Source organism: Malaya genurostris, chromosome 3, assembly GCF_030247185.1.
Source record: "Malaya genurostris strain Urasoe2022 chromosome 3, Malgen_1.1, whole genome shotgun sequence".
Lineage (NCBI taxonomy): Eukaryota > Metazoa > Arthropoda > Insecta > Diptera > Culicidae > Malaya > Malaya genurostris.
In genome coordinates, this window is record NC_080572.1 from 8,193,840 (window position 1) to 8,219,892 (window position 26,053).

At 37.8% G+C, this 26,053-nt stretch overlaps 1 protein-coding gene across 13 annotated transcripts in view; it reads right to left on the minus strand.

The window, feature by feature from the left end:
* The window catches only part of LOC131437120 (atypical protein kinase C), a 244,978-nt gene that overhangs the window by 173,770 nt on the left and 45,155 nt on the right, over nucleotides 1-26,053 (minus strand). For 6 of the 13 annotated variants that reach the window (XR_009230711.1, XR_009230712.1, XR_009230709.1 and 3 more), the window contains exon 1: nucleotides 7,509-8,449. The exons of 2 other annotated variants lie outside the window; for them this stretch is intronic. The gene's annotated coding sequence lies outside the window, so the exon portion shown is untranslated. Of the gene's footprint in view, nucleotides 1-7,508; nucleotides 8,451-26,053 lie in introns of those variants that run through there. 5 more of the 13 variants (XR_009230714.1, XR_009230713.1, XM_058606282.1 and 2 more) reach the window with 2 other exon arrangements.

A 26,053-nucleotide genomic window follows, 5' to 3' on the forward strand; every position in this document is an offset into this window, starting at 1 on the left:
TCATTACTCATAATTTTACAAGGCTACCGTTAACGCAATCTTTCCAAGGTTACTTGGAAAATCAATCTTTATCAAAACTTATTCACACTAGGAATCTACTCCTCTAATTCGGTTATGTTAATTTATGTAGTTGAAAATGCCAGATCCTTTCCAGATAGTATGCTTAAGCTTGAAAATGATAGAATCTGGTAGAATCGTTCTTCGGTAAAGCCAATTCCTTCTAACACCACAATTTCATACCCACATGTGAAGAGGATATATCGTACAGCAGGCCCTTGCGAATGTTACGAATGCTCATTGCTTGACTCTATAACATTCATGTACACAATAATTGATAGGATCTCATAGATGAAAACCCGATTTATGAAATTTCATACAAAACTCTTGAATTCAACGCCTAAAAAACGTGTGATGAGCCCTATATTTTGCAACTTTCGAAAGAGCCTATCGTACGATATATCCTAATCACATATTAGTACCGGCATACGTCATGCTTTCAGAACAAATCGAAGCAGTTGTGATGAAGAGGTTCGTAGTCTTAATGCAGCCACAAAAGTTTGCCATTGCTCATTTACGAACCTCTCATCACAACTGCTTCGATGAACAGCGAAATATACACCAAAGAATGTTAGCAAAAACCTACTTTCCTACTGTCCTACTGTCTAATATTCTCATATATAATAATATCGTATTCCTTAAATATTGAGAGATAACGAAAAATTTTGTATGCGCGTCAAGTAGTATAACCAACAAAATGAAACAACTCTCAGACCAGTTGGGCCTCTCTGAGACAACGAAGCTAGTTCAACTATTGCCAGTTCGAAAACCAGGAACCTGGATAGCCGGACTAGGTTTGCTTGACCTTATGCTGACAAAGACGATACATTGGAATAATTTTGAGATATAGGTATTTAGAATTTCGTTAAAAATATTCGCTTCGCCACTTTAAGTGATGGTATAACATTTTAACACACTTCGCCCTGTAATTTTGGAACCAGAGGCCACGTTAAAAATTTTGAATGGAATGTAAGACCGAATCTGAGTTAGTGAAAATCGTTTCAGGCAATTTCGAGAAAATTGAGTGCTCAAAAATGTCACATACACACAGTCATTTAGCGTACTCGATGAACTGATCCGAATGGTATACGACGCTCGGTTCTCCGGGTGTCGGTGAAAAAGTCGGTTTTCACAGAGATTGTATAACCAACGTGAAGTCAAGAATTCTGTGCTGAGTCTAGTGAAGAGTGTTCGTAGAAAGATGCGCCAGTTAGACTTCAATCGCTAGATAGTAAATGTTGATAATCTAGTCTAATATCCAACAAAATTAAATATCCAACGCTTTTGAATGATGCGTCCAGACTTTCTAGAGCAGTCTTTAGTGCTGTAAGCCCACAATTAGTACTTGTAACTGAGCATCCAATTAAAATTTTTCACTGAAAAATTCAAATCGTTTTGCCGCCATGAGTTTATTTTAACATTTTATCAGTATCTGCACTTATTCAGAGTAGTTTAAATGAAAAAAAAACGTGATTAATCCACCTAGCAGTGAGATGATACCTTTTTTTATCAATCCGCATGTGTTTTTTGCATGAATATTCTTCGGTGTTTAAGTTTTCATTACATTATTTTAATGACCGTCGTTTTAAGCGACAATTTGAGATTGTAATCACTCATTACTCTGTAATGTCGAAACTGCAAATACAATCGAATTAAAATCTAGAAGTGTGATAATCGATTAAACCTGCCATGATATGTAAGTTCCACTTTAGAGTTTACGGTAATTTAAGGTACTTCCAGAGCCGGTATTCAGGAACCAGCATAACCCAAACCGATTCGTATGGCCATATGACGAATAAATTACAGTTTTGAGTACAACTTTGAAGCTTAATTGGATAAAATTCATTAATTTTTGTATGTATGTATAAAACTAATTAATTTTGTATATAAGTTTAATTCAATTTGAATTTTTGTTTCTGAAATCTGATTAGGCTTTTTTGAGAAAACGATTATGCTTTGAGAAACGATTTTATACTGGAACCGGAATTCTAAAATCGGTATGACCGAAGTTAGATAAATTCACCTGAATAGCTGTATAGTTTACATTTGTTTTAAAATATTTGAAAATCAGTGAAGACATCTTTGGAAAATCATAGCACGAATTAAATTTTTAGGTGCCTTCTGAATCGACAACTGAATACCACTAAAACTGAAAAAAGTTAATTTTTTTTATCGACTATCCAAATCTGCTAACCCGATAAACCTGATTAATTTATGTGGAATAGACATTTTTATACTAATCACCCTGTATCCCCGAAACCGGAAGTTTGATCTGACTGAAGAGCAAGATGTTTTAAAGAATCTTGAAACTTTTCATTTGCATCTTAGATGATTCTTAGATTTCATTTGAATCTTAGATCGGTTCAGCCATCTACGAGAAGAATGAGTTACACAATTTTGATTTCGTTTCATATATCATCCTGTAGTTCCGGAACCAGAGGTCGGAACCAAACATAATTCAGGAACTTTGTTTGGGAGCATACGAATTTTCGTATGAATCTGAATTTGCAGAAAAGAAATTTTCAGAGAAAATTTAGTGAAATTATTTGTCACACATGCATTTGCTGATCTCGACGAACTGATTCGAATGGTATATGGATGTTATGTTCTTCCAGCATTTATTGCTGTAAGTAGTTTAAAACAATATAATTAAAAAAAATCTGCCATCATCTGGTTTATATATGTCATATTCGAACGATTATGTTGCCAAAAACGAGCCGTGCTAAAATCGGTCCGAGGCAAATTGTCATGAAAAAGGATGCTGTACACAGTCTTTTTGGTACTTAGAAACAATTGTATGTAACAGAATAAAAAATCGTGTTTTCCGTTGCTCCCAAGCATTGCTTTGTCATACAGCGCTCAAAACTCCTACTGCTGGAATAGGGGGAAAAGTCGTTTACACAAAAATTTCGATATCTCCGTTAAAAATGGACGGATTTCAACAATCTATGGCTTGTTGAATAGGTATTATCGTGCGGAATCTAAGTCTGAAAACATATTCTGCTTTCAAGGTCAATTGTGACAGATACTGTCAAAAAACTGAAAATTTTGACATAAAACTTCGAATAACTCAAAAAGTAAACATCCGAGCTCAAAACCATTCAATAGCGTTTTGGGTGACGGGGAGACCTTTCATTTGCGACTAGTTTGATCAAAATCGGTCCAGCCATCTCTGAGATCTCGACCTCTTAGTTGACAACACACATGCAGACACACACACAGACTCAGTTTTGCTCAGTTCGTCGAGCTGAATCGATTGGTATATGTCATTCGGCCCTCCGGGCCTCGGAAAAATTTTCGAAAGTTTGAGCGAATTCTATACCTATTTTTTATATATATATAAAAAGGTAAAAAACGTGCTTATTTCACCCAGATGATACCTTTTTTTAATCAATCCGCATGTGTTTTTTGCATGAATATTCTTCGGTGTTTCAGCTCCTATGACATTATTTCAATGACCGTCGTTTTAGGCGGGAATTTGAGGTTTTAATAATTCATTATTCTGTAATGTCAAGACTGCAAATCGGATCGAATTAGAATCTAAAAGTGTGAACATCGATTGAACATTCCATAACATGTCGAAGTAAGTTCCACTTTAGAGTTTACGGTTATTTAAGGTACTTCCAGAGCCGGGATTCAGGAACCAGCATAAGCCAAACCGATTCGTATGACCATATGACAAAAAAATTGCAATAGTTTTGGGTCCAACTTTAAAGCATCTCGGGATTGTCATCCTTTATTTGGTTTGAATTTTCAAAATTTAAAATAGGAAGACAGAATTGGACAAAATTAAATAATTTTGTTTTTGTCTATCTGGCTATTTTTGAGAAAACGATTGAGCTTTGAGAAACGATTCGATACTGGAACCGGGATTCGAAAATCGGTGTAACCGAATACAGATAAATTCACCTGAGTAGCTGTATAGTTTACATTTGTTTCAAAATGTTTGAAAATCAGTATCAGATGTACAACTTTGCTTTCGCCGTTTTCCGATAGGTGGCTGTACCGGCTGAGGCTGGTTAAAATGCATAGATTTCAGTGACAGTTGTTCTTGTTTTCGTATTATTCACGCTCGAAAATGTCTGTTTATGTACCCAATTCTCGCCATTTGCGGGGAGTTTTACTTTTCTGTTACAATTCGAAAAAAAATGCAACTGAAGCGTATCGAATGCTTTCAGAAACTTACGATGATGCTGCTCTGAGTAAAAGAACGTGTCGGGAGTGGTTTTAACTTTTTAAAAATGGTGATTTCGATGTCGAAGACAAACATGATGGTGGAAGAGAAAAAACCTTCAAAGATGAATAACAATTCACTACGAACTCTTAAAACCGGGTGAAACCATCACAGGAGATCGCTACCGAACGCAACTGATGCGCCTTAGTCGCGCGCTAAAAGAAAAGCGGCCACAATATCAAGAGCGACATGACAAAGTCATCCTCCAACACGACAATGCTCGGCCTCACGTCGCAAAAGTGGTTAAAAAGTACCTGGAAACGCTGAAATGGGAAGACTTGCCCCACCCGCCGTATTCCCCAGTCGCCCCTTCTGACTTCCACCTATTCCGTTCAATGGCACACGGCCTGGCAGATAAACATTTTCAATCCTTCGAAAAGTTGGATAAATGGATTGCTTAATGGATAGCGTCAAAAAAGGACTCCTTTTTTCGAGCCGGGATCCGAAAATTTCCGGAAAGATGGGAGAAAGTTGTCGCTAGCGACGGACAATATTTTGAATAATACATCTGTAAGCACTTTTTCGCAATAAAGCTTTAAATTTTGGAAAAAAAAACTGCGGAAGCTAAGTTGTACACCTAATATAAACATCTTTGAGCAATCGTAGTGCGAATTAAATCCGAATCGAAAACTGAATACCACTTTTATACTAATCACCCAGTATCCCCTAAACCGGAAGTTGGATCTGGCTGTAAAGCAAGATGTTTTATAGGATCTTAAAATTTTTCATTTGAATTTTAGATGATTCTTAGATTTCATTTGAATCTTAGATCGGTTCAGCCATCTACGAGAAAAATGAGTTACACAATTTTAATTTCGTTTCACATATCATCCTGTAGTTCCGGAACCAGAGGTCGGTACCAAATATAATTCAGGAACCTTATTCGGGAGCATACGACTTTTCATATGAATCTGAGTTTGTAGAAAAAGGTTGAGTCATCTCCAAGAAAAATTATTTAAAAATTATTTGTCACACACGCATTTGCTGATCTTGACGAACTGATTCGAATGGTATATGGGTGTTATGTTCTTCCAGCATTTATTTATGTAAGTACTTTAATACAATATAATTATGGAATTGCTTTCAACTCGAAAATTCTGCCATCATCTGGTTTACATATGTCATATTCGAACGATTATGTTGACAAAAACGAACCGTGCTAAAATCGGTCCGAGGCAAAATGTCATGAAAAAGGATGCTGTACACAGTGGTACTTAGAAACAATTGTATGTAACAGTATAAAAAATCGTGTTTTACGTTGCTCCCAAGAATTTCTTTGCCATACAGCGCTCAAAACGTCTACTGCTGGAATAGGGGCAAAAGTCGCTTACACAAAAATTTTGATATCTCCGTTAAAAATGGACGGATTACCGTGCCGAATCTAAGTCTGAAAACATATTCTGTTTTCAAGGTCAATTGTGACAGATACTGTCAAAAAACTGAAAATTTTGACATAAAACTTCGTATAAGCCAAAAAGTAAACATCCTATCTCAAAACCATTCAATAGCGTTCTGGGTGACGGGAAGACCTTTTATTTGCGACTAGTTTGATTCAAATCGGTTCAGCCATCTCTGAGATCGCGACATCTTTATTGACAACACACATACACACACGGACATTTGCTCAGTTCGTCGAGCTGAACCGATTGGTATATGACATTCGGCCCTCCGGGCTCGAAAATTTTTTTCTAAAGTTTGAGCGAATTCTATACCTATTTTTTATTTATATAAAAAAGGTAAAACCTGTTTTAATCCACCTAGTTATGTAATGATACCTTTCTCATTTCAATAATACTCTAATATATAATACTGTGGTATTCTTCAAAATAATTTTCTTCGATTCTTAAAACCGAAATCGCTTTGTTCGACCGTCTACTGATAAAAACTATCCCTTTTCAGTGATGGTATAGATTTTTTTACACACTTTACCCTATACCCCGGAAGTCGGAACCGGACGAAATACAGGAATTATGTATGGGACCACAGGACCTTTAATTTGAATCTAATCGGATTTGTACATTTTACCCCATAACTCCGGAACAGGAAGTCGGATCCAAATAATATTCAGGAATTTTGTATAGGACCACCATTTGAATCTAAGTTTGTGAAATCGGTTCAACCATCTCCGAGAAAAGTTAGTGCACACACACACATACACACACACACACACACACACACACACACACACACACACACACACACACACACACACACACACACACACACACATTTTGCGTACTCGACGAACTGAGTATATGAAAGTCGGTTTTCACAGTGATTGCATAACCTTTCTATATGAGAAAAGCAAAAAACATGTTCGTCAATTTGGTCTGTTGAAATGTTAGTTGGAATTGTTCGAAACCAGTCGTAGGAACTGCGTAGGTTGATTTGTCAAAAGTTTCTCATTAATCGGAAAGAAAGTCTCAATCGGTAGATTAGCTCTAGAATAGTGGTAGTCGTATGTAGTTGTACAAAACCATTTTCAATTGTTCCTGTGATGAAGCAAACTAATGCGATTCATTCTGCATGTGTTTTTACCACCAAAATTCCGGAAAACTACCGACTCTTCTGTTTTTCACAGTTTTATAGACTAAAAGCAGTTTGACTTTTCTAATTCTTGGAAGCTAAATTTTCTCTTCGATTGAAAATGTTCAATTACCAACAATTTCTGTGAAGCCAGTTTCTAAATTTGTTTTTTTTTTACGTTTGCCATCCATGCGCCTTTACTTTATTTTAAATAAATAAACGCATGGTGTTGCGCCTTTACTTTATTTTAAATAAATAAACGCATAGTGTTCTGTTGCGCAGAGAAAATAAAATTAAACAAGCTCTCGTAGATAAAGTATCACATTTAATGGAACTTGTTGTTCGTCCCACGTGCCGGTAGCAATATAACGTAATAACAGCAACAAATACGGAAATTCCGCCGACAAACTATTTTTTCCAACGACTTACTAGGCTATGACTTTGAAATGAAACCGACGAAAAGCGTTCCTTTGAACGTGGGTGGGTTCCTCTCGCTCGTCTCGCAGTACTCACTGTATTCTAGAAAAAACACATCATATCCCACGCCCACCATCTGTTTTCTTGCAACTCCGTCGTATTCCCGTGAAAATTAAGTACAAATATGAAGTATCTCAACTGTTCTCCGGTTTTCATCCTTCTAATAATTTTGTAGCTGTCTTCAAAGGTTTGGTTAGCAATACCTCAAACTTACTTAATTTAAAAACCAAACCCACAACTAACAGATCCCTTGGACTGGGGGCGCCATCCGTTCCCGCCGTTGATTCCCTGATATCACTGGATAGGTCTGTGTCCCCGCGCAGTGTTTCGCTTTCCCGTACCGATATGCGAACAATAGTTGTTTTTTTTTCTCGTGACACAATCACTTCGTAGAACTCAATAACGAATGCTCGTTATACATCTGCCAGCTTCGTGCCGAGGCGTGACGACACTTTTTTCTTTCTGTGCCAAACACACACGTTGTGACTCGTCCTCGATTTTCGTGTATCCTTTTTCTTGTTTTGCACTATTCTAGTTTCAGGCGATTTTTGATTTTCGAGGAGTTGACCTTTTTCGGCCTTCCATCTCCCACCCCACCGTTCACTGCTGCTGCTGCATTGCTCAACACAATTTTTCCGAAAAACTGGGTGTGGGAAAAGCTTAGCCCAATGGCACTATACACTGCGGCAGAGGGATTTTCTTCCGCACGGACTGGATTCTTTCGTTTGCACTTCCCAGTCTGCTCACCATTCGCTACGATTTCGAACTTTTCTATTGTAATTTTCCTAGCGGTTCTAAAACACTGGGCAAGACGACGAAATGGTGGTGGGTAACAATCACCAACTCCAGGAGCTATAGCAGAAGTGACAGGAAAAAGAAAGGCGAATGAGGTCGCACGACTCTAACGAATCCTTTTCGGTTGGAAACTGCTAGCGAATTTGTAGCCGTCGGAAAGAGAGTAATTTTTTTTCACAAAACACACACCCGAACAACAATCACCACGAATCACCCTGTCGATGGAACGGATTTATGGGTATTCGGAAATCACGGGCACACGACAGATCCTACCTATGTACTCCGGGTGAATGCAGTGAGCCAATTGACGGGTGGTCCGATAGATTCTACATTTCAGGGCTCTACCCTTCCTGTGCAACCAAACCTCTGTGCAGCACCGCATGGAGCACACGGGGATGATGGTGCGTCAAGTCGCTTCGGGAACCGACCACCGGAGGTCCTTTCGATAGTGAAACATGCGCACTCGCATCGACTGCCACGGGTTTCTGACAGAGCTGTCAGCTGAGGTTTGACGTCAGACACAGGACTAGGCCTGGCGTGGCGTGGAGGGATGCTTAGGGCGCGTGTGCGGGAGAACCTTGCAGCCCCATTCGTCCGTCTCCCGGGTCAGGTATCGTATCCAGGTTGCACGGCAAACTGTCAAAGTGGTATGGTAATGACACTGAGGCTGAAGAGTGCATGTTGTTTTGTGTGGTATGGTTTGGTGAGAATGAAAGCCCAAGACGACGACCGGAACGAGAATACGGGGGGTGGGGCGGCTTTCAAGTTGTTTGCTACCGGGACAACGATGCGGTCATTTCAGAGCCTATCAAAAAGAATGAAATGGGACTATTTTATGGCCGTTTTATGGCGAAAAAAAAACGATTCGGTTGATAATACGCTGCTTCGGAGGGCTGACTGACAATGATGCGGATTGTTGTATACGTAAGAAACTTTGCTCATTTAAAAGCTTCTTAGGTTTTATGATCAGGTTAGGTGATTAGCACCAAAAAATCAGAATAAGTTCGAACAGATATGTGGCCTTGTATTTGATTTTCAAATTAATGACTATAGCAATGTTTGTGGAAATTGAATTGAGATTTTTGTTATGGTTGGTTCACAGCATCATACACTGGTCTTGCGAGTCAGTTGTCCTAAACATGAACACCGACTGGTAAGGAATCCTCTTTTTTAGTGTCAGTAGAGTTATTACAAAAAATATTGAATCAATTGACGCTCTTAGAGAACGAAACACATTTTTTAAAGATTGTGAATTGTGGATCTGTGTTTAGTATCTAAACATAACAATTGTTTGCAATTTTCAACCTTTTAAAAAATAGGTACAGAATTCGCTCAAACTTTTCGCTTTTTTCGAGGGCCAAGTGTCATATACTAATCGATTCAGCTCGACCAACTGAGCAAATGTCTGTTTATCCCAATAGTGGGAGTTTTAAACGTTGCATGATGAAGCGATTTTTGGAAGCAAAGTTAAACCAGATTGTTGATGCTGTTGTATGCAATTGTTTCTAAGCAATGAAACCGGCGGCAATGGTTTTTAATTTCACTAGCAATGGATTTTTATCCGTGTATGCCTAACTATTTTTGCTTCATGCCGTAACGGTTCAAAAGGACCTAGACTTGACATGAAAAAACTGAAAAAACATAAGTTGCCATTCCTCAAACAACACACACTCTGTTTTGGTTTAGTAGGCTTTGGCATCTTGCCATTGCGGAATAAAGGCCAGAGAGGTGGTAGCCAACCAGAATTGGAGAAGGGCAAACTAGTTATTTTAGAGAAATGAGTGAACTAGAGTTCTCATTTAAAGCCAGGTTCCTCCAATTTTCAAAAAATCGATAAAAATCCGTGAATTGCCAGAAAATACTCATAGAAATGACATAGAATTAGTCCCGAGGGTCAACGCGACCGAGAAGTTGGTAGGAAAAAAGTGGGAACGGTGATCGCCCAGGTACGATTAGTCACGAATAATAACTTTGTTCGGTTTTTTCTCGAAACCACTTTTTTTCAACTGGGTGTCACTCGTATTCCAAAACTATTGCACGTATCAACATGAACCACACGACATTTTACTCGTTAGATGTCTTTCTATGGTCGGGACTACAATCAAAAATATTAATTGTTATTTAAAAAAAAGTTATTAACAATTATCAAAAGTGCAAACAAAGGGTCGAAAATCGAAAAATTGCCGCCATTTTGTTTTGAATGAGCATTTTTTAGCTCCGACAATTTCCATTTCGATACAGCATATGAAACTGTCTTCAAGAAATGATGACACCCGCTAACAAATCGAATGAGTTTGAGCAGCTGTTTTTGCCTTTCTCATATAGAAAAGTTATGCAATCACTTTGAAAACCAACTTTTGAACCGAGGCCCGGAGGGCCGAGTGTCATATACCATTCGACTCAGTTCGTCGAGTACGCAAAATGTCTGTGTGTATGTGTGTATGTAGCGTTTTTTTGCGCTAACTTTTCTCGGAGATGGCTGAACCGATTTTCACAAACTTAGATTCAAATGAAAGGTCTTGTGGAAAATTCCTGAATATTATTTGAATCCGACTTCTGGTTCCGGAATTATGGGGTAAAATGTGCAAAAAAATGTTAAAATAAAGCACTAACTTTTCTCAGAGATGGCTGAACCGATTTTCACAAACTTGGGTTCAAATGAAAGGTCTTGTAGTCCCATACAAAATTCCTGAATATTGTTTGGATCGGACTACCGGTTCCGGAGTTATGGGGTTTCCGGAGAGTTTATTTATGCAAAACCATTCGTTCTCAAACTAGCGAAGTTAATTGGGACAACTTCAAAGTTTTAAATTTTTAGATTCATTGTTATTCGTAATATTGTTCTCCTCGCAAATGAATTCCAAAGAAAAAACGTTTTTGCCTTTCTCATATAGAAAATCTATGCAATTACTGTGAAAACCGACATTTCGACCGAGGCCCGGAATATAAATATATTTTTACAAGTGATGGCGAACGAGCTGCAAATTTTTTATTAAACCTAATGGTAATTTCATCTAGCTAGCAGATCTTGTACTGGATGAATATATATACCAACTCAGGGACTGCTGGCCCCTGGTGTCCGGTTCCGGAACTCACTTCGATTTCTCAAGAATGTTTAAACTGATTTTCACAAATCTTAATTCAAACTAAAGCTCTCCTTGTCTTAAAAGATACAGTGCAATTTGATCCAGATTCGACTTCCGCTTCCAAAAATATAGGGCAATGAGTGTCAAAATTTTCAAATCGTCATACAAAAAGACGATACAAACCCGGTACGCATCGGTACGTGCTGGTACGAAAGAAGAAAACAGCACCGCCTTTGCGAACGAAGCACACAATGTGCTTTGTTGAATTTCGTATAGAGTTTGTGAAAATCGGTTCAGCCATCTCTGAGAAAAAGTAGTGCAAAAAAAGCATTACATGCAGACATACGCACACATACGCACATACAGACATTTTGTGTACTCGATGAACTGAGTCGAATGGTATACGACACTCGGCCATCCGGGTTTTGGTTCGAAAGTCGGTTTTCACAGTGATTGCATAACTTTTCTACATGAGAAAGGCAAAAATCAAAGACAGGGTACAATATTCTGATGCGGAACTTGACCTTCTGTTTCAACAGACCTCTCAGCCGACTCGTAAGTGTACAGGACTGTTGCATGACCAGTGCTACCGACACTAAAAATCCCTCGAAGTCAACACTGCTATCAAGTATTATTAATAGATTTTCCGATTCATTCCGAAACATTCCCGAATGGTCCCCTTTTGCACACTCTTCACCATCACATTTATCCGAATAAACTCAACACAGGAGCAAATTTGTTCGAAAATCTTCAAAACAACTCAATTCAATTTGGAAAGATGTATCACAATCCTTCACTTTACCACCGCTCAGTGCAGTAGATAACTGAACTACAAATACATGAGCTACATTCGTGCAATAATGAAACACCCTACCATCCCAGAAAGATCATCGTGACGGAATATATCAACTGATATGTGCATGCAAAGTGCAAAACTGCAAAAGGCTCGGATACTGTAGAATTCCATTCTCGCACTTTGATGATAAACGAAACGACCAACCGCCCCCGACTATGTCTACAAAGTCAAAGCATGGCGAAAGCAGCACTTTGTAACTCGATGTTCAGTATTTGGGCGCCACAAAGAGCATAGAATCATGGTGTTATTTCCAGCAAGTTTATCTTTGCAGCGAATCGAAATTTCACTAATTAGTACCTACACAGCTGGCGAAAGCTGCTTCTTTTGGAATGTGCACATAGAAAGCGCAGTTTCTTTAGAAAAACACCCGCAACATTGTTGCGGTTTTCACAAATAATCAGTGAGTTCGTGCCTGAGTTCGGTCTCCGTTCGAGATAATCTCTGCTGCTGGAATTGAATATGAGAGTAAGATTACCCAAGAATGAATGTGTTCCCACTCTAAGAGGATGATATATTTGAGCAACATGAAAGCTTAATTATAAGATTATGACCAGCGCTTAGTGTGGCAATGACATGTGTAACAAAACTTTGCATCGGTCGGAGCTCGTGCACAGTCCGTGACGTGTAGCTTCGAGTTAGGACAACATGATTACAACAGTCGGATGCTAATGGAGATAATAGTAATGCTGTTAGGCTAGTGTCTAACTGACAGATGTTATGATTAAACTAAAGTTACATGTATATATAAACATATAACAAACGACATCGAAGATAAAACGACTAAATTTCCTAAAAGCCATGAAAACCGTCCGAAACATCGAGCAATTTTATCGTCTGTCTATTATCTAGTCACAAATCTAAATTATCAACTCTACTTCCAGTCGTTAAAAACCTAACATTCTCAATATTCGAAGAAATTCAACGAAATTGAAGTAATGGAACAATTTTGACTCAGGAGTACTAAATCAGTTTTACAGTTCATATGTAAACATTCGAATTGGTTCAAGATAATAGACGAAAAGTAAACCAATCATGATAACTGAAATATCAATTACACCATAAACATACATTCATTGTTTCCTCTTCCAGTTTTCATTTTCAGTACTTTAGAAATTTTACCGCACTGATCCCATTAGAAACGAAAATTCATGTTGATTTCGAAAATCCTAGCGTGTGAACCATTTCCCCGAATAGGTAATTTCTCCAAAAAAGTAATTTTCACTATCGGAACCGCTCAATGAACAGTCGTAGAGACGGTCTCTTGCCGTGTGGCATCCGGCGGAATTATTTTCTACCGAGAATTGATCCACTAGTTTCCTGTTCCATGTCGTAAAAGGTCACAAAAATAGGAACTTCGAAGTCAAGGTGTATTTACGTGTCAATGACTGAATGGCTGCAGAAGGTTAAACAATCCAGTCGTGAACGGAATATCTTGGGTTTTTCCTTTACTGTGTTAAGCGAAGCTCTGGCACAGTAGACGATTTCATTCTTCGTAACTCGTGGGATTCAAATGATTAATGCATTTAAAAAATCCTTCCATGGTTCGCTTCCGTTACATGGAATGCAACATGTTTACCAGCGTGGAAAGTACACTACCACCCTGTTACATGATGTTGTGTACAGCATTGAAAAAGCTTTCTCACAAAAGCAATCTTACTTGGGAGTTTTCCTAGATATTGAAGGTGCCTTTGATAACGTGTCCTTCAATTCAATTCTGGAAGCAGCCCGTGGTCATGGCATACCTTCAAGTATCACAAATTGGATACACGCAATGCTTAGCAATAGACTTCTTTGTTCATCGCTTCGGCTAGAAGAACTTAGAAAGCTAAGTGTTTGTGGGAGTCCTCAAGGTGGTGTACTATCCCCACTTTTATGGAACTTAGTAGCTGATGGGTTGTTAAGGAAACTCAACAACCTTGGATTATATTGATGACAGGTATAAGCATTAACACTCTTTGATTTGATGCAGCAAGCCCTGCGATCTGTTGAGCAATGGTGTTGTCAGGTTGGATTATCTGTAAAACATCAATGGTGCTTTTCACTCATCGTAGGATAATCACGTCCGTTATAGTTCTTCGGTTCAGAGGTTACTGTGGTTGATCAAGTTGAATACGTCGGGGTTATTCTTGATTCAAAACTGAATTGGTCTGCTTCAGGACTTCAGAATTAAAAGAGAAAGAAAATCATGGGGACTTAAACCCAGATACATTCATTGGATCTACACAACTATTGTTAGACCAATTTTAGCATATGGATGTCTTGTATGGTGGCAGAAAGGAGAAGTTGCGATAAGTCAAAGTTAAATCATCATCATAATGTGTGAATGGGATTACGGATGGTCCTAATGGCGATGACAGGAGCATTCACGACAACTCCTACTGCTGCTCTAGAGGCGCTACTGTGCATTAAACCACTACATGTGTTCCTAAAACAAGAAGCATTATCTTGTGCATACCGTCTTAAGGTTACAGGGCTTACAGGGTTACAGTAACCCTGTAGACTATGCTACTAGCCACACTCGCTTGTGGTCTCAAATGGTTACGTGGGATGAGTATTTACTCACTCCTAGTGACCTAACTCTCACATGCAGTTTTCCTTTCAAAACATTCAATGTGAAAAAGTTTGCATGTGAGCTTGACAACTTGATGAACACATAGTTTGTTATACGGACGGTTCTCTGTTGAATGGTCGAGCTGGTGCTGGTGTCTACTGTAGTGAAAGGAGGCTAGAACAATCTCATTCACTTGGTGTTCCAAGCAGAAATCTACACGATTCTGTGTGGAATACAATCGGCACTTGAGCAGAGAATCTGTGGTAAACGAATTTATTTTGTTCCGACAGTCAGGCAGCTTTAAAAGTACTCATTACGAATGATTCACGGTCGATTCTAGTGATCGTATGTCGAACTCAAATTGAAGACCTCAGCATTTCAAATGCTGTTTACTTCTTATGGGTATCCGGCCATTCTGGTATTATTGGAAATGAATGGACTGATGAGTTGGCTAGAGCTGGTGCAACGAATGATTTCGTTGGTCCTGAACCAACTTTACCACTTTCAACTAGTTGGATAAAGCACAAGATTCGTTCTTGGGCTGCATCCAAACATGCCAGCTACTGGCGCAACTTGCAAACTTGCGCTGAGAAAAAAAGCATTTTAACAGATTTAAATCTGAAAATGTCAAAGTGTCTACTGCATTTTTCCACGCATCATTGCAGTATTCAGGTCAGAGCTCTAACTGGACATTGCAAACTCAATTATCACATGGCTACTATTCAGCGTTCTGAGTATTATTCGTGTGATTTGCGTGAATGGGATTACGGTACTTCATGTCATCTGATATATATCGCATTGACGCAACTACGTATACGGATTCTTGGTTCTACATACATGGTTGAGTCTGTGTATGCAGAGCTAAAATTAAAGGATATTCTATCGTTTCTCACCCCCCACTCCTTACCACAGTTATAGGCAGTAGGATTCATCGTTCCTCCTGAAGTGAATGAATCCCTTCTGTATTGGTCTTAAATAGGTTTTAGTAGATTCTTCCGGGAATGCAGAATGGAGTCGCTTTTGTAAAATCTCTAGATTCTCTTGGGGTTTGAGGTTTTATTAACTGTGCATTTTGGCACCTGCAGATCGTTCAACATCCTTTCGGGGATGCAGAATGATTTGTTTCTTTATGTGTTGTGCTGTTTTTTCACCTCACCCACTTCACAAGTCCCTTTCATGTTCCTTTTATCCTTCCCTTCCCATCATGAAATTGCTGAGAAGCTACGGCAAGGCACACATCTCCAAATAACTAGGGGAACGTGCCACTTGAGCCAATTAGTTCTAATTCCTAATTCCTGCATACAAACCTGCCTTGTTTGTCCGTTTTATTTCTATTATCGAGGCTTTAACCTTGTGGTCATTCGCCTCTCGAACCAGAAAAATTTTCTGACCCTATGTGCAGGGCTAGGAATCGAACCCAAGACTATTTCCATTGTTTTATTTGCGACAGTATACGAATCAGAGCGATACACCCATTATTATTAGTATTAGTCGATTTGCGTCCGACTAACCGATAATTACCAAAAAATCTTAGTTCGGATAGTAAGAAATTATCCGTTTGATACACACTAATTCAAAGAATTGCGTTCATCTATATGATCCCTTCTTCAAAATAACTTATTCGATGAAATGTTTTTTTTTTTTGCGAAACGGTGAAATGATCCTGATCCGATCACGATTGGTCGAGAATGATTTTCTCGGATGAAGTCGTTGGTACGAGTGAAACGTTCCTGATTAGGAAATAGTGTCGATTTCTTTCAGCTCTTCGTCAGTCATCCGAGAAAAGTGAATATTCCGTGGCTTCATGAGAGTTTCTCAGAACGGGACTTTTTTTTAAATATTTTTTTTATTATTCAGGCCTTTTCGCGTACAAGCTTTACGTGGCCGATTGGCTTACATTTTTTTTACTTAAGAGTTGTTTTTTTTGCTATTGGATCTTGTTGTCACCCTTTTTCTAGGGTAAGATGAGCTTCCACTTCCATCTAACGAGGATCGAGGGTCACTTTGTCCGTGGCTTATCTCATCATCCATTGCTTCATCGTCGGTGTGATTGTGTGACTTCCGTTTTCTTTTCGTTTTCTTTGTTGATCGTAGTCTTGGACTCGTTAAGAGTTACTGTAGATGCGCCTTGTTGTACATTGGTTGCAATTGCTGGTTGGTAGGAGGGTAAGTTGTTAACTGCAGCTGATGTACTTTGTTCTATAGGGGATACTGATGGTTTCGTTGAAGAGGATGCATCATTGTTGTTGGTGGCTGTCACATGTGTACTGAGGTTGATTGGGGTAGGTGTGAAGGAAGCACCGTTGTCCTTCGGTGTAGTTGTCTCCTTGTCCAGTTTATCACATGGTTTACCGTAGTGAACAGCTTTTTGGCAATATTGACATGTGGCCATTTGATTGTCATAGGTAACAAGTGCTTTGCACGGGATTCTTGTATCCTGACCGAAAGTCACATAAGAAGGTATAGGCCTCTTCAAGCGCATGCGTGGCAAACGTACGCCATTTAGAATACCGGGGAAAAAGTTCTTCCGTTTTTCTTTTTCGATAGAGAGAATCTCTCCGTATTGGGACATAGTTTTGCGAATATAAGGATCAATGACGCTTGAGGGAAGATCATGCACACGCACTTCTATAGCACTATCTTTCATATATCCTTCGGGCGATAAAAGTTCGGTTCAACGCGCAACTTACCATCTACAAAACGCTCATTAGATCGGTTGCCGTAAGACCTGAACTACTCGTGCGAAGATAGTGTCGTCGTAGGATACCGATATTGAACTGAACAACAAGATGGAGATTCGTATTGATGCCTTAAACCTACCTTGACAGTGAGGAATAGCCATTCATATGATTGAGCTGATAGCAAAGTAAACTGGAGATTTTTGAATTTTGAATATGAATTTTTATAGTAATATTTTTTTTACTTTCACCTGAGTAAAAACATTGTCACATTGACTACGCTGTGTTTTTTTTCGCGATATGATTTAAAGATATCTCTGTGAATAATTTGCGCATTTTTTAGCATTTATGCAAAAACTACAGAAATTACTTCATTCATTGAAAACTTTCCCAAAAAATAACTCCCCCGGCGGACGACCATTGTAACATTCAAACCGGAGTTAAACATAAGCTATAATATTAATAACTAAAACAGTAGTGAGTGAGCTATTTAGAACTAAACTTTAGAATTTTCAAACCAAATTGTCACAACCTGTTTTTAAAATACATTTATTGCATTGATTTTGGAAAATTGACCATATTTGAATGATTTGTCGAGTATGCAATAGAAACATACTTACTGTAAGTTTTAGCAGAACATCATGATTTCCAATTTCTTCGTACATCATCTATTGGCATCTGCTACTCAAGTTTTTGTAGAACTTTGAAATACTGAAAGTCATCGAACTAATAGGTACTAAAATATCAACTTCAAAGACTGATCTACAGCGAAAGATGAGCCATTGCACCCAGCCCGTGGTGTGTGATGAAAATTAACTAAACATTCAATTCAATCCGAATATTAGGAATACCGGATCTCAAAACTATCCACCGAGGACCACGGGGGAGATCCGTGCGGGGAGAATCAACAATAGCGACACAAGAAACAATTTTCACTCCAGCAGCAACGGGATCTCTCTCACAGATAACCTAAAATGAACCCATATTTACAGGAACGTTCCTTGTAGTTTCATTTCCAGCCCCGAGTAAGCGAACGACTCCGATAGAAAGGAGAAGGGTAGAGCCATTGAAATGCAAAGTACAAATTAAACGCAGTGTAAACGGGACTCGTTTGCCTCATTACTGTGTACCTACCGTATGGTGGTTGAATTAGAACCTAGGTTGTGTTAAGTTTCTTCACAGTAAATTATTTCTCAAAAGCTTACTATGAATAGTCTGTACCCGGACCGGAGAGATCCCTGTTCCAGCAGTCCCGTCTGGGGTGTATCTGACGGCAAAGAAACGGGTACACCTCTGTAAGTTGGTCTAGTTTTCCGTTCAATCTCTATTCAACTAAAATGATAATAGAACATCACTGAGGAAATTGCTCACTCTTGGCGACGTTGGGGAGGTAACGGCTGGAAGGGTCCGTAAATTACAACTTATGTAGGGAAGTCAACCGTTGCAAGCATACGACATTTAGTGCCGGTTACAGATAAACTACCGCATCGAAACAGGATCTCGTGCACTAGATGGAACATTTCTCTGTTCCTATTAATGAACTACCACCGGAGCAGCTGTAAAAGTCATCGCTAACGAAATAGTTTCACTTACTTCTTTGTTTTTGTTATTTTGTCATTATCACCAGGATCGGAAGGGCACAACAGAAGTACTCACCTGAAACGAAAAGAAAACAATGTAATGTAATCAAATAATTTATAGGAATTCGATAAATAATTTGATTAAATAATATTCAGAAGAAAATATAACTTGAAATATTTAACATAATTTTTGTCATTAACATAATTTCCGACACAAAGTTGGGCTGATTTTTTATACAAATAATTCAGATTGATTCGGGTCGTTCACACGTTGTTAAAACCAAAATTATCAGTTTGAACTTGACCATTGGTCACCTTTTGGAAAAATTTGTGAATAGGAAAAAAGCCATTTTGTCGGTTACGCCACTTCTACGATTATATCCTCGGAACTGTAAGTATCGGAAATTCGATCTTCTAACATGATCCAATAACGAGCTTAGAACTGTTGAAATCATATCAGCCGTCTCTTGATCAGAGTATTAAAAAGGGGTTTTGTCGGTTGCGTCACTTATACCATTATACCTACCAAACCAAAAGTGACATCTCAGGATTAACTTTTAAACGGATCTATGTATGTGAAAATGGCTTCAGTCATTTGAAAATTCAGTGAAAAGAAAATTTGCATTTTTTTATTATTTCATTTATATCATTATATATTCAGTCATTTGATCTTTGAACATGATCCAAACCCCCAAAAATAACATTCAAAAGAATCCAAATTTTTCAAAATCGGCTTAGCCATCTCCGAGAAAATTATTAAATAGTACCAACGAAACCATTTGAAAATACCGTTCCCACTGGTTTTGAGGTTTGGTAGTCTGAATGTTAAGGAATGGAAAACGCAAAAGTCAGATGTTGGTGGCTGATTTCGTCCTTCAATATGCATCATGGGTGCCCCAAAACAATCTCTCTATATAACTTTAAATTTAAAACTTTCAATGACTTATGCTTTGACCATTCAGTTGTGTTTCAGGGAACTGTTTAGCTGCATGCTGACAACGATGATATTGAGTGTCTCCAGACAGTTAGCATAAAATACAATTTCAACTAAAAAATTGTATTTCATGTTGATCCGAGAGTCTTGGATTTTTTAGGATTGCCCCAAAACCTTCTACTGCAGTTGCAAGTCGTCCTCTACTACACTTAGGCTTGTGATCCGTGCAAAGCATAGTTTGCCGCTCACGGAAACATTTCGTTTTGCAATCACATTACTGGAAGAGGAAAATAAACAGTACTCTGACATCGCAAGTTAGGAGCTCGACATAAATATATTAACGATTTCTTGCTTTTGCTGTGTAGAAAATCTTTGATATTGAGCTTTATGCTTATTTGATCCCACTCCAAAGCTATGAAGCTTATCACAGATTATGAATTCACTAGACTGACCTACCGATGAGTGATATGATAATCTATTGTACTATTTTTACTAACCGATCCCAAAAAATAACACTTCAGTAAATTTTGATCAATTATTCCTACTCGCAAAATTTTTTTAATCCGAACCACGCAGGTGCATCATTTTCACGGCCTGTCTAAGGTTGGAAACATCCTCGACAGCACGTCATCGAACATTGGAACCAGAAAATATTGCACAGTCAAAAAGGATTTTACTTTTTGCTTGCATGCAAAGTGCAAACGACAAGAGCCTATTGCGACAGGTACCTGAAGTTGAATGCAGTCGATGCAATCATTTTTTTTCTTCGCTCCAGAACAGCTTTCCTCTATGCCACATCTGCTATTCTGCCAATCCATGGACCATCCTGGGAAATATTTGAAAATATGTACGCAAACATCTTCAGATAAGAGTTGCCGGTGCTGAGAGCTGTGTGTGGACCAACAATATACACCTAATTCCACCACAAATATTAGTATTCTTTATGCGGATGCATTCAAGTGAAACGAAGGCAGAGATAAGCATTTCGTTCGAGAGCTGTTCTCCAGTGAGATTTGGTATTGTGATGGAAATCGGTATCCGATTAAGGAAACCAGTATCGACAGGAAGCTGGTACTAAGCTGACTGCAGCTGTTCACTTCCCGGAGGCCATTCGCCTTCTGTTATTGGGAGTGTTGCACGTGACCGGTAAATCTGTCGCTTCGATTTTATTTTTTCGTTTGCGGATGTTTTCTGTGCGGGTCTGGATCGCTAGTAGAAGTATTTGGATTGACGAACACACCCCTAGGTTTTTTCAATGAAAATCTAATGAAAAATAGAGATTTTTTTTCGTTTTGATTCGACACGTATTTCGAGATAACAGCATTGAAAATCCTCGAATTATAACCGAATTGATGATGTTAATATTAAGATACAGAAAATCTTGAGGTTGTCAACATTTCTGTAGTTCAATAGATTGAATCATATTGTTGCATCGTTGCAATACACTAAGGTATTTTTTATGCGGTTTTTATGCGACTTTTTACGCGAATTTTCAGAGTTATGCACTTCAGTGTATACAACAATAGCAGCGGATCAAGATAACTTCTTTGTGGAACCCGTGACATTACCGTTGCCTTTTACTAGGAAGATAGTCGTTTTTAACACTAACTAACAATGTTTGAGAGGCAGTTGGTACATTCCGTCGTCGTTATTTCATGTTGTCCTTTCGTTCGATCAGTATTTCTGAATGCATACCGTATTCTGAAACAAAATTTTTCGCTAATTTCGGTGGAAAGTGATGTATGCGCACATCCATGACACAAATTGCTCCATAAACTAGAATCTCGTTTCATCATGTTTTGAATTTAGAAAATATGCACATTTATTGGTTTCACCAGTAAAACTTTCACCGCTGTTTGGTTGAAGGTTGGTAAATTTTCATTCGCATCGAAATTTTAATTTAATTTCCATCTTGTTTTCAGTAGTACGAATACCACAAGGTTTGGTAACTGACTTAGATCACGGAAGCACTTGATTCTACAACAGAAACAATTGATTCATAATAAGAACTATGGAGTACAATACAATGACTAAAATTATTTATTCAACAATACAATATATTGTTTTACAAATATACAACAAAAATCCACCTGTTTCCCGATAAAAAAGTTCTGGAAAAAAATTTCTTATGATACTCAACAACCTATATGCTGTGTCAAAAGTTTGTTCACAGTTCGTTAAATGGTTTATAACAATATACTGAAATGTATTCGCATGGTCGATATGAATGTTCAATGCCTCTGTAACAATGAATCGTCATGCTTATCTACGGTAAAATGTTTTATTCTAACGTCGTTCTATTCATACTAGAGATGGGCAATTCGTTCGCGAACGGTTCAAAAGAACTAGTTCTTTTTAAAGAATGAATGATCAATAGTTCTTTTTTTGAGAACGGTAGTTCTTCAGTTCAAAGTCGGGGATCTTTTTTTTGCTCGAGTAATCCTTTTTGAATCTACGAAACCTCAGTTCTAATTGATATCTCAGTTAGTCATTCAACAGGCAAATTAACTATGAAAAGAACGAACGAACGGCTCTCGAGAACTAGTTCTTTTAATAGAACTCTGCATCACTGAACGGTTCTTTGAAATGAATTGTTTTGCCCATCTCTAATTCATACCTTGGTTGTAGTCAGTGTTATTATGTCATTTCTATTCACGTCCCGGTTGGAAATGACTGTATCGAATAGGAGGTAAAGTGGTTAGAAGATAATGACGTGAAGAGAACAAGAGATAACGAAAAAAGAATAGTAACGAGTAAAGAGACAAGAGACAAGAGACAAGAGACAAGAGACAAGAGCAAAGAGCAAAGAGCAAAGAGCAAAGAGCAAAGAGCAAAGAGCAAAGAGCAAAGAGCAAAGAGCAAAGAGCAAAGAGCAAAGAGCAAAGAGCAAAGAGCAAAGAGCAAAGAGCAAAGAGCAAAGAGCAAAGAGCAAAGAGCAAAGAGCAAAGAGCAAAGAGCAAAGAGCAAAGAGCAAAGAGCAAAGAGCAAAGAGCAAAGAGCAAAGAGCAAAGAGCAAAGAACAAAGAGCAAAGAGCAAAGAGCAAAGAGCAAAGAGCAAAGAGCAAAGAGCAAAGAGCAAAGAGCAAAGAGCAAAGAGCAAAGAGCAAAGAGCAAAGAGCAAAGCGCAAAGAGCAAAGAGCAAAGAGCAAAGAGCAAAGAGCAAAGAGCAAAGAGCAAAGAGCAAAGAGCAAAGAGCAAAGAGCAAAGAGCAAAGAGCAAAGAGCAAAGAGCAAAGAGCAAAGAGCAAAGAGCAAAGAGCAAAGAGCAAAGAGCAAAGAGCAAAGAGCAAAGAGCAAAGAGCAAAGAGCAAAGAGCAAAGAGCAAAGAGCAAAGAGCAAAGAGCAAAGAGCAAAGAGCGAAGAGCAAAGAGCAAAGAGCAAAGAGCAAAGAGCAAAGAGCAAAGAGCAAAGAGCAAAGAGCAAAAAGCAAGGAGCAAAGAGCGAAGAGCGAAGAGCAAAGAGCAAAGAGCAAAGAGTAAAGAGTAAAGAATAAAAAGCAAGGAGCAAAGAGTAAAGAGTAAAGAGTAAAGAGTAAAGAGTAAAGAGTAAAGAGTAAATAGTAAACAGTAAAGAGTAAAGAGTAAAGAGTAAAGAGCAAAGAGTAAAGAGTAAAGAGTAAAGAGTAAAGAGTAAAGAGTAAAGAGTAAAGAGTAAAGAGTAAAGAGTAAAGAGTAAAGAGTAAAGAGTAAAGAGTAAAGAGTAAAGAGTAAAGAGTAAAGAGTAAAGAGTAAAGAGTAAAGAGTAAAGAGTAAAGAGTAAAGAGTAAAGAGTAAAGAGTAAAGAGTAAAGAGTAAAGAGTAAAGAGTAAAGAGTAAAGAGTAAAGAGTAAAGAGTAAAGAGTAAAGAGTAAAGAGTAAAGAGTAAAGAGTAAAGAGTAAAGAGTAAAGAGTAAAGAGTAAAGAGTAAAGAGTAAAGAGTAAAGAGTAAAGAGTAAAGAGTAAAGAGTAAAGAGTAAAGAGTAAAGAGTAAAGAGTAAAGAGTAAAGAGTAAAGAGTAAAGAGTAAAGAGTAAAGAGTAAAGAGTAAAGAGTAAAGAGTAAAGAGTAAAGAGTAAAGAGTAAAGAGTAAAGAGTAAAGAGTAAAGAGTAAAGAGTAAAGAGTAAAGAGTAAAGAGTAAAGAGTAAAGAGTAAAGAGTAAAGAGTAAAGAGTAAAGAGTAAAGAGTAAAGAGTAAAGAGTAAAGAGTAAAGAGTAAAGAGTAAAGAGTAAAGAGTAAAGAGTAAAGAGTAAAGAGTAAAGAGTAAAGAGTAAAGAGTAAAGAGTAAAGAGTAAAGAGTAAAGAGTAAAGAGCAAAGAGCAAAGAGCAAAGAGCAAAGAGCAAAGAGCAAAGAGCAAAGAGCAAAGAACAAAGAGCAAAGAGCAAAGAGCAAAGAGCAAAGAGCAAAAAGCAAAGAGCAAAGAGCAAAGAGCAAAGAGCAAAGAGCAAAGAGCAAAGAGCAAAGAGCAAAAAGCAAGGAGCAAAGAGCGAAGAGCAAAGAGCAAAGAACAAAGAGTAAAGAGTAAAGAATAAAAAGCAAGGAGCAAAGAGTAAAGAGTAAAGAGTAAAGAGTAAAGAGTAAAGAGTAAAAAGTAAAGAGTAAAGAGTAAAGAGTAAAGAGTAAAGAGTAAAGAGTAAAGAGTAAAGAGTAAAGAGTAAAGAGTAAAGAGTAAAGAGTAAAGAGTAAAGAGTAAAGAGTAAAGAGTAAAGAGTAAAGAGTAAAGAGTAAAGAGTAAAGAGTAAAGAGTAAAGAGTAAAGAGTAAAGAGTAAAGAGTAAAGAGTAAAGAGTAAAGAGTAAAGAGTAAAGAGTAAAGAGTAAAGAGTAAAGAGTAAAGAGTAAAGAGTAAAGAGTAAAGAGTAAAGAGTAAAGAGTAAAGAGTAAAGAGTAAAGAGTAAAGAGTAAAGAGTAAAGAGTAAAGAGTAAAGAGTAAAGAGTAAAGAGTAAAGAGTAAAGAGTAAAGAGTAAAGAGTAAAGAGTAAAGAGTAAAGAGTAAAGAGTAAAGAGTAAAGAGTAAAGAGTAAAGAGTAAAGAGTAAAGAGTAAAGAGTAAAGAGTAAAGAGTAAAGAGTAAAGAGTAAAGAGTAAAGAGTAAAGAGTAAAGAGTAAAGAGCAAAGAGCAAAGAGCAAAAAGCAAGGAGCAAAGAGCGAAGAGCAAAGAGTAAAGAGTAAAGAATAAAAAGCAAGGAGCAAAGAGTAAAGAGTAAAGAGTAAAGAGTAAAGAGTAAAGAGTAAAGAGTAAAGAGTAAAGAGTAAAGAGTAAAGAGTAAAGAGTAAAGAGCAAAGAGCAAAGAGCAAAGAGCAAAGAGCAAAGAGCAAAGAGCAAAGAGCAAAAGAGCAAAGAGCAAAGAGCAAAGAACAAAGAGCAAAGAGCAAAGAGCAAAGAGCAAAAAGCAAGGAGCAAGGAGCAAAGAGCGAAGAGCAAAGAGCAAAGAGCAAAGAGCAAAGAGTAAAGAGTAAAGAGTAAAGAGTAAAGAGTAAAGAGTAAAGAGTAAAGAGTAAAGAGTAAAGAGTAAAGAGTAAAGAGTAAAGAGTAAAGAGTAAAGAGTAAAGAGTAAAGAGTAAAGAGTAAAGAGTAAAGAGTAAAGAGTAAAGAGTAAAGAGTAAAGAGTAAAGAGTAAAGAGTAAAGAGTAAAGAGTAAAGAGTAAAGAGTAAAGAGTAAAGAGTAAAGAGTAAAGAGTAAAGAGTAAAGAGTAAAGAGTAAAGAGTAAAGAGTAAAGAGTAAAGAGTAAAGAGTAAAGAGTAAAGAGTAAAGAGTAAAGAGTAAAGAGTAAAGAGTAAAGAGTAAAGAGTAAAGAGTAAAGAGTAAAGAGTAAAGAGTAAAGAGTAAAGAGTAAAGAGTAAAGAGTAAAGAGCAAAGAGCAAAGAGCAAAAAGCAAGGAGCAAAGAGCGAAGAGCAAAGAGTAAAGAGTAAAGAATAAAAAGCAAGGAGCAAAGAGTAAAGAGTAAAGAGTAAAGAGTAAAGAGTAAAGAGTAAAGAGTAAAGAGTAAAGAGTAAAGAGTAAAGAGTAAAGAGTAAAGAGTAAAGAGCAAAGAGCAAAGAGCAAAGAGCAAAGAGCAAAGAGCAAAAGAGCAAAGAGCAAAGAGCAAAGAACAAAGAGCAAAGAGCAAAGAGCAAAGAGCAAAAAGCAAGGAGCAAGGAGCAAAGAGCGAAGAGCAAAGAGCAAAGAGCAAAGAGCAAAGAGTAAAGAGTAAAGAGTAAAGAGTAAAGAGTAAAGAGTAAAGAGTAAAGAGTAAAGAGTAAAGAGTAAAGAGTAAAGAGTAAAAAGTAAAGAGTAAAGAGTAAAGAGTAAAGAGTAAAGAGTA